Below are 10,469 nucleotides of genomic sequence, written 5' to 3'. Positions count from 1 at the left end.
TCCCTCCCACCTCTGGTGGCATTCCAATTAATATTGTTATCTTACACATTTTATTTTAATGCTTTACTATCATTATAGCATTTTTATGACTCTTTGTATTTATATATTTTATTTTATTATGACATGTTTGAATTTTCTATGTATGTTGATTCTTGGACTAATTTCATTATCTTTTCAGATAATGCCTGATTGTGGTCCTGATTAAGTCTTCCCCTTCGTTAGATTTTCCTGCATGATTCTCTTCGTTTTCCTGCTCTTTCCATTCAAGTTGCGAAGATCCTTTCAAGTTATGAAGATGGTTTTTTGGGATTTTGACGTCTCAAGCTCACTTTGAACTTATCCTTGTTCATTTAAAAGAGGCTGTCTGTTGTTGCCTCATGGCCTTTATCTGTTGCCTTTGTTCTTTTTGGAACGTTTATATTGTGATTTATGCGGCTGCTTGGGTCTACATTAAAGGTAAATGCATAATGTCAGCCTCCGAGTCTTTAATGAAATCCAGATTCTCTAGTCATGGTAATATGAGAATCGCAATTATAGGGTGAGCCATAGATTTTCCAGGGCTTTCCTATGCTTCAAGGGATGCTGTCCGATTTTTGTATGATTTTGCTACCCATTAAGACTGAAATTTCAGATTTTGTCTCTTTAACTTTCATGAGCCTTCATAGCATTCTGTGCTGCTAATTTTTTATTTTTGTATTAAATCTCCTTTAAAGTTTCAATGATATAAAACTCAAATATTGAGTGGACCTCATCATTTAATGAACTATTTTTACTCTGCTAATTAATGTCTGGGGAGGTGCCTTAACACAGAGAAACATTGCCTCATGAACTTGAGGTTAACACTGTATTCAATCCAGTAAACTATGGGAGAATCGATTGAGATAAGTTTGGGGTGTCCGAGTTTTGAGGTACAGTTTTGCTTTATTTTGAGACTAGGATTCAGACCATTAGGTGGACTGTGGACTCAGAACCAGCTACCGTATTGTAGTGTACTTCCTATATCCCTGATAGGCTCTGTGCTTTAGAATAATATACACTATAGTTTTGACATAGGACTACGGCCAGTATGTCTCTATCGAGTACATTAAACTTAATTACTTTTGTGTGCCAGCTAACTCAGAGGTCACTAGAAACGTCTGGAATAAACAAGAAGGGATTAGTTACTGACAATCGCATAAACATGACAATTTTGTTTCCCTTTAGAATTGGAACAGTCTCAGAATCGTGGAAACAATAGATAGGAGTTTCACTCAGTCAATCGTGCATGCTTCGTTTCTACAGAGCTTACACAGAAATAGATAGACGGGCGTTTCAATAAAAATGGGTTTATTGAACAGTCTTATTTTTCGTGCAAGAGATATGAGCTGCTACAATCGTAAGAAAGAATGCGAATTATAATACGTACAGCGGTAGCAGTAAGATAAAATAATACTGCAATAGCATGGTTTGTAGCTGTGACATATATTCATAAAAATACATACATACATAAATTACACAGGCTAAAATATAAATACTCAACTGGTGCTTCTAGCTAGTTCTACCCCAGTGTACCTAACCTAAGTGTAGTACGATGCTGTTTTTCTGTAGTCTAGTTTAGCTATAGTTTGGATTGGTGTTACCAAGATTTATCAAAAGTCCCTCTAGGTTCTAGTCCGCTCCATACTTAGAATGAGAGAGGTTGGAATCTCTTTCTGGGTCTCGATCTCTAACACCCCGCAAGGGGGGTCAGAAACACTAGAGCTGGATTTTCTGCGAGGAGGATGACAGCGTCTGGTCAGTGCATCAGGCAAGGACTCGATCTCCTTCCGAACTTGCCATGGCGAGCCGAGTAGCTATGCCATGCAAGTATACAGCTGGACCGCACAGTGGTTTCCCATAGCAAGTGAAGGTATATTTATACCTTGAAGGTGTTTAGGAATGCCAGTATTGACGTAAATAGAGGAACGTCATGAATGAACCCCTGTGGCAACAGTCACTCCGATCTACTAATCTGTGGGTGACTGGTCAGATGGACAGTTCGGGATTGTTGCTGTCATGAATGGCATGAATGAACCCCTAAGTATAGATGTTCATGCATAATAAGTGAGTTCTTGGAGAAATCAATAATCCAAGCAAGGAGAAGTCCTAAAGCCTTAAGAGTCGAGTTTTCCAAGAACTCGGACATGTATGGAAGGATGTAGGTGGCCATGCCTGTATTTGGTTAGCATGGATAATGCCTAAATAAGGGTAGGATTTCTATGCCTAAATATAGGCAATGCAAATTGTGCCTATATAAGGACATAAATCCGGAAACCTATATATGGTATCTAAATTGACACAAACAGCATATCAGCTGCTTGAAAGCGCAGTGAGTGATCAGGTGTCGAGACACTGAGCTCGTGTTCCCCGAAGCAAACACACAAATCTTTAACCATACCCATAAAGTTGCATTAGTGTTATATCCCCTGATGTTGCGTATAGTACTAATAAACTATCCTAAAACTATAAAATTTGCCAGATTTATTCTGAATGCATTAGAGAAAATGGGCTAAATAATATGGAATATCTCATGTTCTATCATTTAAAGAATCTGCCACATTAAAGAAACTTCTGTTGCACAAGGAATTATCATATTTTGATGCTCCTGTGAGGATGACCAGCAGCCTCGTGATAATAGAGGCTGGCTGATTTCCAGGTTGCTTTGTATTCAGTGCACTTGAACGCTGAGCATGTGTGAAGTTGTGCCTCTCCCACGTTCAGTACAACAGCATACTTTACATCAAAAACACCAGCTGGTTTCCTTTCAGCAAGTGTCACTAGACAGTAAGTCATTTCTGACAAATATTCCAAAGCACAACACGGAATTGAAAAACTAGAGCCAAATCTTACTTATATCTTTATATATTGCCTCAACTCGTAAAAGTGCAGAGGAGACTGTAAAATATTACTGGATATGAAAAGTACAGTACATAGAAGGGAATGTGCTTATGTGGGGTTATGCTTAGGAAACCTTACTACATTATGTTAGAGTATTTAAGAAATCGAAAACTATATGCATGTAATGTGTAATGAATATTACAAAATATGATTAATAACAATGAGCTTGAGCATATTGTAAAAGAAAGGCATGGATGTCGCTGATGTGATATATTTTAGAAAAAAAGCCGTAGTGCATCTTGCTACACAATATAAATTATGCGACAAAACAATGACTATTAAACTGTAGTTGGCTGAAGATCTTTTAAAAAAGGCACTGTTGTGATCTTCAATAATATCAAAATGTGTACATTAAAGTAAAGTGGGTTATAAGCTTCTTTACATGTAATGTAATGTCTGCCGAAAGATTTGCTGGTGTCATGATGCATATCAGGTTTGTGTGTGCGTTCAGTGTATGTAAAACGTTACCAGAAAAAGTGCTTCATATATAGTGCTTCGTACTGCACTGCTGATGCATATAAGCCCCTCATTCGTATAGTTTTGGGGTAACTACATGGTGATTCTGGACGAGTAAATATGGTTCCAGCAGTGATTAGGAATTCTAGGATGCACAATTACAGTTACATTGCAAGAAATCCCTTTAAAAAGGCTGTAATTGTGGGCATAGGCATTTACACACTTGATTTCAGCTATAGTTACTGAATTGCGAGCTGTTTCCCATCCGCATATTTTGGCAGGCTTTTGCTGCTAAAATATCTGCGGCTGAAACGTCGGGAGTGCAGTTTTACCACATTACAAGTAATTCTGACTCGAGCAGGAGTTCCTGTTCCCAGCCGAATTGGGACTTACTCTCCAAGTCAAAAGAGGCAACAAGTACTGAAATGTAACACATAAGACTATTTTTCAATATAATTGGACACAACTTCCCAATCTTTTTGTGTTCAATTTTATTTATTAAATATACTTTCCCATATAATAAACACAATACAGAAAATAACACCGAACTGTAAAAATTGAAATGTATTACAATTACAAGGAATATAAAGCATCCATTTGCGTCCAAGTGCAATACTATATAATTAACTATTGCATAAAAGAGATAAAAACAAAAAGGGGTACTCTGACGTGTATGGACGATTAAGGGCTAAAATCCATGCTCTAAATTGAGGAACAAGCAGTAATATATTAATCCAGGCTGAACCACGGGTTATATCTGGAAGTAGATGATTCATTACGAATATGTAGAAATTGTCCACGCCTTAGAAAAATAATCCATTCCCGCCAAGCATTAACTGAAATAATGTAGCATGTTTGCAATTAGAAAAAACTGATTTGAGTGTAGTAGAAATAAGGAAGTCCAAAAGTTCACAATCCATAGGAGATAATGTAGACTTAAGGAAGAAAGATTTAAGGATTAAAATAGAGAAAGATAAAGGTGTTTGGATTTTAAGGATCTGGGTTATGATATTCCATACATCTGACAAAAACTGAAGGATAACAGGACATTTGTCAAATAAATTATGTAAATCTCCAATCATAGTATTACAATGCCAACAGTTTGGAGTTTCTAATAGTTTAGCTTTAAATAGTTTATCCAGAGACCAAAAGCATTGGTATAGCAGATGCATATTGGTTTGTATAAGGGTAGCTGAGAAATAACTAGCAGTTTTGGACTTCCTTCCAGGCCACATTAGAGAACTGAATATGTATGTATGGTGTACATTGCTGAGTAAAATGTGTAAAGGATGTAAAGGAGGAAATAGGAGTGGAAAGTTTTTTATAGACTTTAGAGGCTATCAGCCTGATTCATCAAGCTGAATTGCGCTCGCAAAGGGCCAGATTCTGAGAATCTGGCCCTTTGCGAGTGAGATTTTTGCATTTGGGATTCATCATCCCAAATGCAAAAATCGGTAATAGCGATTTCACTATTTTGCGAGGAATTACATTTAAGGAATCTCTATTTGAGATTCCTTAAATGCAATTCGTCATCCATTTTAAAATTGCGATTTCGCAATTTCGGACCGCTATTTACCGCGAGGTCAAACCTCGTGGTAAATAGCGAAAACCTAGAAAAATGCTTTTAAAAGCATTTTTCTAAGTTGCATGTTGCACACACACATGTCCTTTGGACATGTGTGAGCGCAACACCTGTTTAAATTTGCATTTAAGGGGTGCTACAGGGTGTCTTTGGACACCCCTGGCACCCTTTAAATCACTATCTTATTTGCGATTAGCTAATTGCTAATCGCAAATAAGGAATACTCCCCATTCATTCCTATGGGCCTTTTGGCCCATAGGAATGAATGGGGAGTTATTCCTTATTTGCGATTAGCAATTTGCTAATTGCAAATAAGGAATATGTAGTAATCGCATTTTTTTTGCGATTCCTACATGAATCCCGTTTTGCGAGCCTGTAATAGCGATTCCTTATGAATCGCTATTAATGACTCGCAAAACGGGTCTTTCATGAATCAGGCTGTTAGTGTCCTGTATGACTAAACTCGTTAACGCAAAATTCTATACTAGAAGGTTGGGTCATAGGTAGCAGTTGAGAATATGCATTAAGAATGGTATTACATAGCAACATATATTTAGGGAAGTCAGATGGAGGTAAATTATATTTAGCTTGAAGGTCATCAAATGAATAAACATATCAATTCAACATATATCAGCAACAAAGAAAATGCCAGCAATGATCCATAAATTCCAAAAAGAACTGTGTTTATGATGTTGGAGTTTGGGATTGAACCAAAGAGAAAGTTTCTTGGTAGATGCAATAGAGAATTTCCATCAAATTATAAAAGGGCAATCTTAGAAGTTGCAATAATGGGCGATCGTTTGCTAATTGAACTATTGGCCATGGTAAGGACTGCAGATGATGGATATGGTGTCAATATATTTTCCTCCAGGGTAAGCCATTTGGGTGAAATAGAATTGGAAATATTATGAAACAATAACGAACATTGTGCCTTAAGAAATGCAACGTGATATATTTTTTTTAATCTGGAAGACCAAACCCTCCCTCACATTTACACAATTGCAATGTTTTAAGACTAATGCGTGCAGGCTTATTGTTCCACATAAACTTAGCAAATACTTTATAAAGTTTAACATAAAAAGGGAAAAGAAAGGGGTCGCATGGAGAGCAAATTAAGGATTTGTGGAGTTATAGACATTTTAATCGCCTCAATAGGTCCCTGCCAATTTAAATAGAGATTGGACCATCTATCCGTTACTCTTTAGTACTAGCTAGGATTGTAGAACAATTGATTCCAGCTGTACTTTTAATCGAATCAGTAAATGTTATGCCTAGATATGTGAGTGTTTTTGGAGACCATACTATATCAGTATTTGCCAACATTGCACAATTGCAAAAAATATTTTGGCGAAAAACTCTGTCTAATTACTATTCAAGTAGTATCCAGAAACTGCATAATATTTATGACTAATATTGAGAATGATAGATAAGGAGATAAGACGATCATTAACATTTAATAACATATCATCAGCATATGCAGAAACCTTTTACTAAGTATTTTGGAAAATAACACCTGTGTTTTAATCACTAATGCAGAGAGAACCCAAGAGGGGTTCCATGGGAATAAGAAATAACAAAGGTGGGCACCCATGACGTTGTTGTAAACGTATCCAGGACCCTCATTAAATATCCCCGATGTATGCCCTTATGTGGCTATAACAAATCATATCCTTATAAAGGCATAAGAATCATATCCATATTTAGTAATAGCTAATGCAGTCCAAATACGGCAAGGCTACTTCCTTAGACTCCTATAAAGTACAATGCGTTCTTTAAACAAACCAAACCTCCAGCAACCTGGGAATTCCCCCTGCTTTTGTTTTGATTTGTCCTAAAACTCCTGCGAGTCCTGAAAGAACTGCCAGTCCTTAGTGACGGTTCTTATTGACGTCTTATGTCCAACCTTACGTCAAACACAGCACCTTCCGGGTATAAATATACCAGCATTTGCCTTAAGCAACACACGGTGGTTTGGAGCAGAGCAGCTATCTACTTACCCGAAGCCAACTGATGCAAGTGCCGAAGGAAGCCGTCCCTCCCACTTGATGCACTGAGAAAGATGCTATCTTTTCTCCTGCCGAGAAATTCCAGCTCCATTGTTTCCAGTCACCCTTGCGGGTCACTGGGAGATCGAGTCCTGAGAACGAGATACAAGACCTCCTTCATTCTAAAACCAAGGTACGGAGCTGATTAGACCCTTAGAGAATTCTTGATTCAGATTTTTGGCAAAACTAACTTAACTTAAACTGCAACTCACTTACTCCTTCCACGTACTAGGCTTAGGTTAGGTACACTGGGGTAGGTGTATTTTAGATGCACCAGTTGAGTACGTTTAGTCAACTTTTATCATTGTATGTAATTGTATATATTTTATCCGTTTTAAGTATCATATGGCTCAGAAACCATATCAATGCTTTTGCAGTATTATTTCATAATACTCCTTTTACTGTACACACTTTAGTTTATGATAAGTATTGCAATTGTGGCAATTCATTTCTCTTGCATGAGAAAGAAGACTGCTCAATAAATAACACCTTTTATTGAAAACGCCCGTCTCTCTATTTCTCTGCACTCTGGTGAAACTAAGTATGCACGATTGACTGAGTGAAATAGCTATCTATTGTTTTCACACGACTCTGGAGATATACTCCTTATTCTGGAGGGAGCAAAGTTGTCATGTTTATGCAGTTGTCAAAAGCTAATCCCTTCTTGTCTAATCAGGGAAGTTAACTCCTCCCTGTTCATTCAAGAAAGTTTCTAGTGACCTCTGAGCTAGCTGGCATACCTAATTAAGTCTAACATATTCAGTAGAGACCTAGTCGACCTCAGTCCTACATCTAAACTACCGTTTATGTTATTCCAATGCGCAGAGCCTATTGGGAATATAGGAACTACACTACAACGTGTACCTCTATATAAACGGAATGGAGAAGAACAAGCATCTTTGACAAAAATAGAAGCAGAGGGTGCAGAGTACAATACTTTTATCATATTGAGAAAAGTAGGTCCAAAATGAAAAACTTCCAATGTATTAAAAAAATTGCCAATTTACTTTATCAAATGCCTTTTCCACATCCAAGGCCAATACATCAATTAGGCAATTGATGTCATTAGCAAGAGATAAGGCATAACAACGCAAGTAAGTGTTATGGTCTGATAACCTACCCTTCATGAAGCCAGTCTGGTCAGGTTGAATAATGGAGGAAAGCAAGGGAGACAATTATTTGCTAAAATATTGACATATGTTTTACAATCCTGATTAATTAGAGATATGGGATGATAATTTGACACTAAAGTAGGATTTTTATTAGGTTTGAGGAGGACAATGATAGTGGGTTCATTAAATGTACCCCTGTCATGGAAGTGTGATGAAACTCCATAAAAAGGGAAAGTAGAAAAGGAGATAGTTGGTTTTGAAAACATTTGTAGAATTCAGCTGGTATACCATTGGGCCCAGGTGTTTTATTGGGGTTTAGTTCTTTAATAGCTGTGATTTGTTCTTGAATATCAATGGGATTTTCTTAGGCTAATATATCAATATCAAAAATGTGAGATAGCTGACAAGTGCTAAAGATGTCAATGATGACATCATTTGGAAGAGAGAGAGGTTCATTATATAAATAGGAGTGAAAGGATAATAACTCTCTCTGTATTTCCTCAACACCTGTCAATAAAGTACCATTATTTGTTTTGATGGGCGGAATTTGAATTTTATCACACCTAATGCGTATATAGTTAGCTAATAGTGGGCCAGATATGTATGAATTAAAATGACATTTAGATTTTTCTATTGAAATAAGTAATCCTGCTCTTTTACTAAGCATACAGTTATATTCATATCTATATTTTTGAAGTTGGCACTTATATTGTGGATCAAGAGATTAAATTAAAAGTCTTTCCACAGTTGCCTTGTGTTTTTTCAATTTGGAGAGGTTGGTTTTGATTGATGTATTATCAAGAGCCATAATAGAAATTGTAACTCCTCGAATATAAGATTTATAGGCAACCCAGTGGATCATTTTGGAGGTATTACGTGAATTGTTATGCAAAGAATATTCACTAATGGCTTAGGCAAGTTTCTTAGAATTAGTTGGACTAAGAACTACGTCAGAGTTCATTCTCTATCTTTTCCGGGGAATATGAGATTCCAAATAAATAAGGAAAAGGAGATTAGGGCATGATCAGAAGCTGTAATAGGGTGTATAAGAGACTCCTTAATCATATGGCATAAATTATGTGAAGTCAATAGGTAATCAATCCTAAAGAAAGAAGAATGAAGGTTTTGAATAGAAAGTAAATTCTTTGTCTGTAGGATGTTCTAATCTCCAGACGTCAACCAATTTAGTAACAGAAAAAACGGATTTTGAACTAAAAAAAAGATTTGTTAGGTTGAAATCTGAATGCAGACAAATGGTCCAACAAAGGATCTTTGATGAGATTAAAATCACCACCCACAATAAGGGACGAGTTATCCAATTTTAGTATTTCAGGAGAAGCATACAACCAAAAAGCAGGATCATTAACGGAGGCACAAATATACTGACAGAGTTTAAAATATATTTGTCAATTTACAATTGAGCCAAAACAAATCTACCACCATGATGGTGAGTCATTAGTTGTAGTTTTTTTTAGCAGGAAATGAATCTATATTTCCTACCCATCCATTGAACATAGTATGTAGCATTTTGTCATGCACATGTGTTTCTTGCAAACAACAAATATCTGCATTAGACCGATTTAAATATTCTAAAAATGTGGACCTTTTAACATGGAGTCTCAAACCCTTTACATTTATTGAAGCGACTACTAACTTTTGTGGTACAGACATATCACGTTATGAATAGCAGAAAGGAGAGAAAGAAAAAAAAACTAGCCCACAAAAAAAAGACAAAACAAGACATACAACATATAAAGAGGTTAATGTTAATGTTAATGTTATTGTTAAAGCTATTTTTAAAGTGCATCTGTTACCAAAAAGGTGTCCAGGCGCTAGGAGAAGTTCTGAAGAGGAGTCAGATAGAAGATGAATAGTGGGGTATTTTGGATCAGTTTGTAAAAAGCCAGGTTCAACCTCCAAGACCTCTTATCAATAGAGCAGTGGAGACGGAGGTGCAAAGCCAGTGTAACAGCCTTATGTGCACCTGCTGTAAAAAACAGAATAACATCCTTTAATAAGCGGAGCCAACGTTAGCCTACAGATCTGGATGGTTGAGAAACCATGAGAATAGGGTCATACTGGTCTAGAAATCATATTAAGTCTCAAGGTGAGGAGAAAGACTTGGAGACTTCATTTTTCCAAATGAGCTTAACTGTAGGGTCAAAGCAGCCATACTTGTATCCAGCTTCTCGTAGATGTGGCCTCAGACCTGAAGATTGACAACATATTTGAACTGTTTCTTTTGCAAAATTGTGGTGTATAAAGACTTTAAGTAAAGACTTTATTTCCTTCAATCAAAAGAGAAGGGATCTCTGCACAGCTTTTCTCATGAGTAATAAGTGATGATGTCTCAAAACT

This window comes from Lissotriton vulgaris, chromosome 1_1 (genome assembly GCF_964263255.1).
Source record: "Lissotriton vulgaris chromosome 1_1, aLisVul1.2, whole genome shotgun sequence".
Taxonomy (NCBI): Eukaryota; Metazoa; Chordata; class Amphibia; order Caudata; family Salamandridae; genus Lissotriton; species Lissotriton vulgaris.
The sequence above is the reverse complement of the archived record's forward strand: the minus strand, read 5'-3'. Positions refer to the sequence as shown.